This window comes from Branchiostoma belcheri, unplaced genomic scaffold (genome assembly GCF_001625305.1).
Source record: "Branchiostoma belcheri isolate BF01 breed outbred unplaced genomic scaffold, Haploidv18h27 scaffold265, whole genome shotgun sequence".
Taxonomy (NCBI): domain Eukaryota; kingdom Metazoa; phylum Chordata; class Leptocardii; order Amphioxiformes; family Branchiostomatidae; genus Branchiostoma; species Branchiostoma belcheri.
This window is the reverse complement of record NW_017803871.1, coordinates 177169-186843: the sequence shown is the minus strand read 5'-3', so window position 1 is coordinate 186843 and position 9675 is coordinate 177169.

The window sequence follows — 9675 nt, the reverse complement described above, 5'->3', positions numbered from 1 at the left end:
GCTCCTACAGTTCCAGAACAAGCCGCTAGGGAGCCCAAACTCATGTCACTTCTTTCCTACCCAGAAAACTACCAACTAAAATTCGTGATCCATTCATGTCTACCTGACATGAGCCTGGCTCCGCCTGGCTCTTGAGCTTCAGGAGTCTAAGGACACGTCAGTGAAGTCAGCATATAGAGAACCAAAGACAGGAAGGAAGTGGAAGGTGGGAGAAGTTCTGAACCAAGCTGTTAGCAGACTGAAGCATAGAGACATCGTTGGTGCAGTTCAACACGGAAGGAGTGGACTTGGATGGGGTGTTAGAACCCAACGATGGGAGCGGGCAAACCCCAGAGAGAGAAAACAGCTGATTGTGGAAGAGGTTAAGAGGATGGTGGAAGAGGAGAGGAAAGTGAGCGCAGTTGGACAGAGTCAACAGGGCGCATGGGTTAACTGGGAAGGTGCAGTTGACAGAAAGGTAACCTGGAATGACCTGTGGAAAATCCCGCAATGCAGACTGAGCTTCTTACTCAGATCAGTGTATGATGTCCTTCCCTGTCCTAGGAACCTGAGTAGGTGGTACTCAAAGGAAGAGTCCTGCCAAGTCTGTGGGGAAACGAAAGCCAATCTCAAGCACATTCTGTCTGCATGTAGCGTCTCCCTGCAACAGGGCAGATACACCTGGCGCCATAACAGAGTTCTAAGAGTATTAGCAGCCATACTTGAAAACAAGAGAAGGAATACAGGGAAGGAAGGTCATCAGAAACAGACTTTCATACCATTTGTTAGAGAAGGAGAGAGAGCCAAACATCCCACTACCACGAGAAGCAAACCAGAGGGCCTTATGGGGAAAGGTCCGTGGGAGATGATGGTTGACCTCGACTCTCGACTAACCTTCCCAGCCAACATCTGTGAGACTACACAGCGTCCCGACATGGTGCTGTGGTCCTCAGCTCTCAAGACTGTGGTGATAGTCGAGTTAACAGTCCCATGGGAAGACAACATAGAGCTAGCATTCGAGAGAAAGAAATTGAAGTACCAAGATCTCGTCCAACAGTGTAGAGAACGAGGATGGAGAACCCTTCTGTATCCGGTTGAAGTAGGCTGCAGAGGCTTTACAGCGAGATCTCTTACGAACTTATGCAGAGACCTTTCCATCAGCCAGGCCCAAGTAGTGAAGCAGGTAACAGAGGAAGTGGAAAAATGCAGCTTCTGGCTTTGGATTAAGAGAAACGAGAAGATATGGAGAGGAAAGGAGTCATCATAGCTCAGAGAAGAGTAGAAGAGAGGCACCGTGGAGACGTCCACGCTGCCGTCCTCCCACCTAGAGGGTGTATCAGGGTTAGAGGATGAAACGCCCAAGGAAAGGTGGCCCTGACTGACGATCTCAACTACTCTTGGTGCTGAAAGGCACGTCAAGTCGCAAGGAGCTTCTTAGCAGGTGAGCATCCAACCTCACGCTGTATGTTCAAGTCCTACCCAGAAAACTACCAACTAAAATTCGTGATCCATTCATGTCTACATCGCGAGATATCAAAACCAGAAGTTCTGCTGCAGTACCAACAAAAACCATCAGGGGGCCAAAGATCTAATCATTTCTAGGTCTCATCAAGACCTACCCACCTACCAAGTTTATTGACAATGCATATTAAGCTTCTTGAGTTATGCTGTTCACAGACAGACGGACAAACGCTACTGAAAACATGACCTTCTTGGCGAAGGTAATAATGTTTCATTGGAAGCTTTTCGGAGACACAGACCCCCTAACGGTCAGTTTCTGGACATGTAAAATCTATGAACTGGTAGACCACACAGCCTTCGTGAAAATCCCGTCCTGATACAAAAGAAAAAAAAGTACATATTTTCTGATAACACATAGATTTAAAACTGAATGTAATACACAGATGCGTAACGTTAACCAACCTGTGGACATTTCCGTTGCGTCGGATAAGTCGTAATGGTGTCTCCTGTCGTCAGAGTCCCTTCCGTCGCAGTGCAGCCTTGTCCCCGTCACACCTTCGTGTGAAGACGGCGAGAGATTCGGCAAATTTGCTGGATCTGAAGACGTATTTCCTTTCAGCCTGGGAGAAGTGCCGTGGCCAGGATTGCTTACGTCGCACTGCGAGGGGCGAGGCAGCGGGGGGAGAGGTCGGTGGGTTCACCCGCCGCCCTGCTCCGTGGATGGCTTAAGCTACGGTCACAACCCGTCGTACGTGCTTTTTCTCCGTACGTTTTTGGGAGGCTACGTCTGCTACGTTTTTTTTTCTGAAAACGTGGGGAAGGAGTGGCGCCTACGCACGTCACTCGCACGGTTGCACAAAGTGTAAGAGTGTGGTCTGCACGCCAACTCTGGCCGTGAGCGGTTGCGTGCATCGTACGTTGCGCAAGTGGTGAGTTTTATGTGCTTACAACGTACGACCTCCGTGCGATTTCAACTTTACCGTAAGAAGGCCGTACTCACACTTGCTTCTTCTGCACGACACGTACGGGGCACGCGCGTCGCTCGTACTCGCACGCACGGGTGGTGAATCCGCAGACCGCACGTAGAAAAAGTTTACATGCACTTTAAGTTCTACGGCGTGTCTGCGTGCTCCCAAATCCGTAGCTTTATGGGCAAGCCTGGCCTGCTCCTGCATTTCTATCGAACTGGTCGGTAAAAAACCCAGTATGTATATGTGGGAGTTTGAAATGCCATAATATGGTGCAGAAAATAACGTTGATTAGTCTAAGAGCAAATCAAAGAGGTTTGAGATGACATGGTGCGAATAAAACTTCATATCCATGCGCGAGTTTCGTAAACAATTTTTATGAGAGAGTCAATCAAAGTTGAGAGGTTTACGTATCGAAAAAGGCATATCAAATGGCGCGCAGGAGTTGCGGAGTATTAGATCTAATATTGCCGACAGGCTACTCAGTAAACATTAAAAAAAAGTATCCAACTTTGAATATCTAAGTTCTCTGTTTTCTTCCCCAAAACTATAAAGACGGGCTCGCTGTGCTCCGAAGGTAGGTGCTACTGACTTACTGTGACAAATACGCCGTAGTTGAGAGAACGTTTGTATTAGCCAGAGACTTTTGACTTTTGAAAGTGATTTACAAACAAAAACTAGGAAGGCCGATATTTGTTTTGGAGCAAATACAGCATATTCCACGGACAGCTTCATCCCCATACCAAAATGGAACCCCATACCACCTTTCAGGGTCATTTGAGTTTAATTGCATGGCTCCGGGGCCGAAAATGTACATCTTTTGTTTGAATTAAAAAAAAAAAACGCTTCTAAAAGCCTGTATCAAACTTCCTCAGAGCTTCTGACTGGAGTTCTGCTTCTCGCCATATAGCCAATGTAGTTGGCGCTTTAAGCAAGGTGAGAGTCTTTCTTGGTTCTTAACAAGAAAATCCTAGATCCTATGTCCGTTAATGGCTACTCAAGTTATAATCCGCAAAATATGAAGAATTTTTTCTCATATCAAGGCCAGGTCTGTACAGATAATGTAGAAATACCTTCTGATATAATTCAACGTGATAGTACAGGTCGAGGGTCGATTGAAATTCAATCAGAACCTTTTAAACTTTAAAATCAACGCACAGTCCACAGTATGTTGGTTGTTTACGTATTCGTCTGGTAACCGTGACGAGCACGGTTTAAATCCCGATGGTCTCCTCTGTTCTTTTTCTTCTTTAAACATGGTTTTGCATATTCAGTCTAAAACATTGCTGTAACACTATAATTCTATGTGAACCGATACATGTTGAAATTAACAAGAAAGCCAATATATGTACTACAAACCACAACATTTATTGCACTGTATGTACATGGCAAACTACATGGAAACATAACAGAAAATGACAATTCGCAACCAGTAGAAATTGTAGTTTTAACTACCATTCACCCGTATAACTTGTTGTGAATTGTTATTAAAATAACTTAATTCACCACAAGTTATGCTATTAAAATAACAATTCACAAGTTATACCGGTAATCTTACATGGGATACATTACATCAATAACAATCGCGAAGAGATACATTTACTATTAAGATATTAATATTTATTAAATGACAAAACCATGTAGATTGTTTGGCCAAATCAGCTCATACTTTGTATGTATGATAGACATGTGAAAGTATTAAAACCTACAGCTATTTGTCATACCATACTATATTGAGTTCTGGGACCCTGTTAGAGACCCTCGAAAATCAAAGTATTTTTGGCTGAAAATTACTGAAATTTTGATGGCTACACCCTGGTAATTTTGATAGAAAATGAAAATAAGCTTGGCTTTCATATAGCAGGGGTTCCCCAGTTTCAAGGACCAAAAGTTGAAGATTAAATCTTGAAGCCATAAGGGTCTTCTAAGGGGTTATTTGAACCAATGAAAGCAGTCACCCGTTACCTCTCAAATTTTAATGGGCATTATCTCATATGGACAGTGACTTTGGTGAACGGTTTTATTGTTGCTGGAGAGAAGAGATTCTAATGATTCTAAAACAAGCGAAGCCGTGATCAGGGAGCGGGGTGTTGGTAATGCTGAGGTCAAATTTCCAAACCGGGGCCCGGCCGGGCAGTCTTATGGAACGAAACGTACGATATAAAAGACAACAACGCGCAAAAAAAAAGTTTAAAAAATGATCAAGGGAACTAGTTCCGTACGTATGTCCTTGATATAAATTGTTGATTTTTCGTTAATCAAAACAGCCCGGCCGGGCCCCGGTTTGGAAATGTGACCTCAGCATAAGTCCCTTACAGAACCACCGTATACATAGTACTATATGATATGTAATATAAAAATTTCTTCATAATTAGAGTATCAGGACTCCACATGAGATAGAATGTAATGCACAAACCACACATATATCGATAATTAAGAAACAAGAATTCGAACACTCATACATCCATGAAATATTTGAGCTTCTAGTAAATGCTTGTTTTTGGATTTGTCTCATGATGTAATAATATTGCAATCGGCCTATTTTATTTTCCTTTTTAAAAAAGATTATCACAAAAACCGTATATTCAGATCACGAGAAACCGAAAGTTTAGCTGCAGTACCATGGCAAAGCGCCGGAGGGGAGGCAAAATCATTATTAGATATTTTAGGTGTCATGAAGACTTACCCAGCTAACAAACAAATATGAAGACCCTCCAGCACACACACACACACACACACATACACACACACACACACACACACGCACATACATACACACGCACACACACACATACATACATACACACGCACACACACACACACACATACACATGCACACACTCACACACACACACACACACACACACACATACATACATACACACGCACACGCACACACATATACACAAACACACATGTAAACACACATACACACACACACACACACACGAACACACACACACACACACACACACACACACATACACACACACACATTTTACAAGGTTCGAAGAGTGTAAGGATGGATTTAAGACAGTAAGATCTGAATGTCATTGTGTAGAGTAGTTTCTATCTATTTATCAATTTGTGTATCTGTACAGTATTTGTCCAATGCCAATGTGTCACACTGTATGTATCGTTGTATCATCAGTTATGTCAATAAAGTTGTTAAAACATAAAAAAATTTAAAACGCATCAACATTTGCGAACTTGTGAAAACAAAAGTTTTGAAAACCGTTAGTGCAAAAGAACCGAGGCATATTGCGGAACACTTCCAATTTTTTTAGCATACCTTAAATATATGGAGAAAATTTTCCTTCCTTTCCATCCAACGGAAATCATTGTGTGCACACGAAGCATTATTCACATGTTCACGTTTACATATATTATCTATCCAACAATCATCCTCCATTTATTGTATTTATAACTAGAATTCCGAGATGTCATACCTCCATGAAATATGACCTTGATATGTAAATGTAAATTTCTTCTTTAATTGTTCAAATGACCTCTGCTCTAACATGATATATGCATCGTGATGTATGTTAACTTTTGATTAACTTACAGATGTCCCAAGTATGACATTCTCATCATTCACCATTATCATATATCAAAATCATAGAATTTTCACATTAATTATGAAAATTAGGTCATCATTTGCATAATTAGTATCTGTTGAAGTTCCGCCTGCCATAGGTTACATAGTATAATGTAAAACACTGTAATTATAGAATTTCCTCATTAATTATGCAAATAAAGTCCTCATTTGCATAATTTACATTTAATTATGTACATCTCTCTCAGCTACCTACACACCAAAAATAATGAAAATATGTTGTTCCTGTCTGGATTTATTGGCTTTTAAACATTTCGCCAGAAAGTGCCCTGCAGTTCTAGAACAAGCCGCTAGGGGGCCCAAACTCATATGACTTCTTTCCAAGCACGAGAGCTACCTTCCATCAAAATTTCATGACCCTAGCATGTCCAGATCGCGAGGTAATGTAAAACACTGAAATTATAGAATTTCCTCATTAATTATGCGAATACAGTCCTCATTTGCATAATTTGCATTTAATTATGTACATCTCTCTCAGCTACCTACACACCAACAATAATGAAAATATGTTGTTCCTTTTTTTTCATGGAGGTAATTACCCATTGTTATAATTCAAACTTTTGTAGCTGTTAGCTTTTGCGAGAAATCTGCCACCGAATAAGTGATGTAAGTAAACCAAGGTTTACATGTACTAAAATGCACCTGTTTTAAATTATTATTGAATATGATTTTATAGTTATGATGTTCAATTTGTACAAACGGTAATATATAAATATCTTAGACGTGATTAGATGGTTTTATATCATCTGTAAAAAAAATCAATTCAGGGGTGGCTGTGATATGATTATTTCACTAATCATATGACAACCACAATAAACCATTAATTCATGTATTTACGAGCAGAATTGTCTGAATAAGAATTCTATTTGGTTATTTGATTTTTCATTGTATCGTGGTTCTGTAGACCGAGCAGATGTTCCTTTATCTGGGAAACTGTTCATGATAGCAGCCGGTGGTGACAGAAAAAATATAAGTTTTTGCTTTTTTAGCATTGTTAGGCCACACCAATTTAATTTCTCGGTTAACGGATTCACCCGCTTCATTTTTTTTAATTTGCAAAAAAAAATTCAGAAACAACTGCAAAATGCTCATATTTTGCCCTGTACAGTTGAAAACAGTCCCTTTCTTCCTAGTTTTTAGTGCAGTAGTATCATTAAAAGTTCAAAATTCATTGTTTAAATTTTGAACCAGCCTAGTGTGTTGACTTCATGGCTCCTATTGTACCATTTTGGGCCATAATAGGATGCCTAGGCCTGTTTTTATTTTAATTTTTTTTCTCATGTGGCTTGTGCATTTAGCATTTCTGATTATTTGTAGTAGTGACTGACAAGTATGCATGACTTCCACACAGCTACAAAAATAGCCAAAAGTGACTTGGTGAGAGAGACGCCATTAACTGATTTATAATTTTTCTAAAACCCCAAACCCCCATAGAGACCCCCAACCCACTTGCGTTATGCGTGACCCAAATTTACGACGCTTGTTTTTGAACCAGTCCTTTTCTCCAATAACAGTAAAACCATTCACTAAAGTCACTGCCCATGTGAGATAATGCCACTTAAAGTGCCTACAATACCAAAACACAACATTTTTTTGTATTCTGCAACATAAAATAGTGTATCACTGAACATAAAGATTTTCAACACACTTACACGCTTTTGACGATATTGAATATCGAACCGTTAAGAACAAGAATTAAAAATTCGGAGATCTCATACCTCCATGAAATATTTAGCGCTCTTATTTGTAATTTTTTTTATATTTTGTCTCATCGACTATGTAAATGAGGTTGTAATTAGCATCAAGTTCTGTATTTTTCAAAGGTGTATCCTTTTGCAATGTTTCATTTCAACATTTCATCATTACTTATACAAATGACCTGAACCGTGGCAAAGGATCTACCTTACTGAACATGATGTATGCATAGTTATGTTAACCTTAAACTAACTAGCACATATCACAAGTGAAATAAAATATGAAATTTCCATAATTTAGCACTAAGGAATCATAGTGTTGTTGCCGTGATTATGCAAATTAGTTCCTTATTTACATAATTAGTATCTGTTAACGTTAATGTTCCACCTGTCATATATACCTTATGTGTATTAAAGTCTTAAAATGTACTATGTTTATTCCTATAACTGGAATTATAAAATTTCATTAATTATGAAAATAGATTACGCTTTTGCACAATTTGCATTTCTCTTCAAGCTACATACATACCAAAAATACATGAAAACACTGTTGTACCCTTGTGAACACCCCTTTTCAGAACAAGCTGCTAGGAGGACAAAACCCAGACCACTTATTCCTGACACATGCTACCTGTTAGCATGAAAGTTCATCTGTGTTGGTATATAACATTATGATAACAGTTAAACTTTACTTAACCAACACCAAGTAAATTGGGACTTACCCCAAATTTTCGACTGACTCCGTCAGCCTTGTTCACGTCACGTCCCGGAAGCTGTAGTAGAAGGGCCCATTCCGTGAACAAGGCTGACGGAGTCAGTCGAAAATTTGGGGTAAGTCCCACTTTACTTGGTGTTGGTTAAGTAAAGTTTAACTGTTATCATAATACAGTCTACCTGTATTTTAAAGAAATCAAGACCATAGCATGTCCTGACAAAAGAGCAAAAAAAAAACTGAAATTTTACTGCAGTACCAAGGTCAGCCACCACGAGGCCCACATCTCATTTTGGCCTTTGTCTTCCTAATACTAAGGAGAAGTATTTAACCTCCTGGCTAATACCTAGCCATATACCAAATATCATTACAATCGATAAATACTTCTCAAGTTATGCTGATCAGAGATATGTGGATACACGGCCAAAGACACACAGAGATACCAAAAATAATACTTCCAGCTCAGGGAATTCAGTTAAACGTTAGCTATCCCGCTGGTGACGTGGCAGTTAACCTGACAAAAATATTATTTAAAGATGGAGAGCGCTCAATTATCGTGATAATAATTACAAATGTTATAATACTGAAAGGACCAAAATGTTCTTATCCATATCTTGCCTTCATCTTGAAAACATACTTCTTTCTGACCCACTCAACGTAAATGACGCCACATTATGTACTTTACTTCTTACAGGTAGCCCCAGCCTCCCTTACCCTACCAACTGCCGTATCTTTGATATTGTGTTTAACTATATCCACCACTTTGGAAGATTTGACCAATCTCAATAATGTTATGCTAGGTATTGGTGCGCCAGCCACTTTCATTTTATGTTAATGCTTTACTTTATGTCATCTTTATGTTTACATTTGTATTATGTTTTATGAGCAGCGGATTTACATAAGCACAACAAGTGCTTCCTATCCAATGCTCAAAATCCATGTGAATAAAAAAAAATTACGAGCTACATTTTTCTGCTCAGCTTTCTGTAAGCTCTCGTTTCTTTCCAATTAAGGTAGTGTCATCAGCGAGAATCCACGAGAGTTTGCCAACGTTTACTATCTATCTCCACTTTGCGTTTAGTGTCGTACATTAATGCGAGATGTAAGGGCAGGCTTCGCACTCAAACAAAGTATGTATTTACGCTGATGTTTGTTGGAGAAACAAGTATTTTAAAAAGGGGGCCATGTGTGCATAAGATGATACCACTCGAGATCGGTGGTTTTCAGGTTTCAGTACAAACCCTC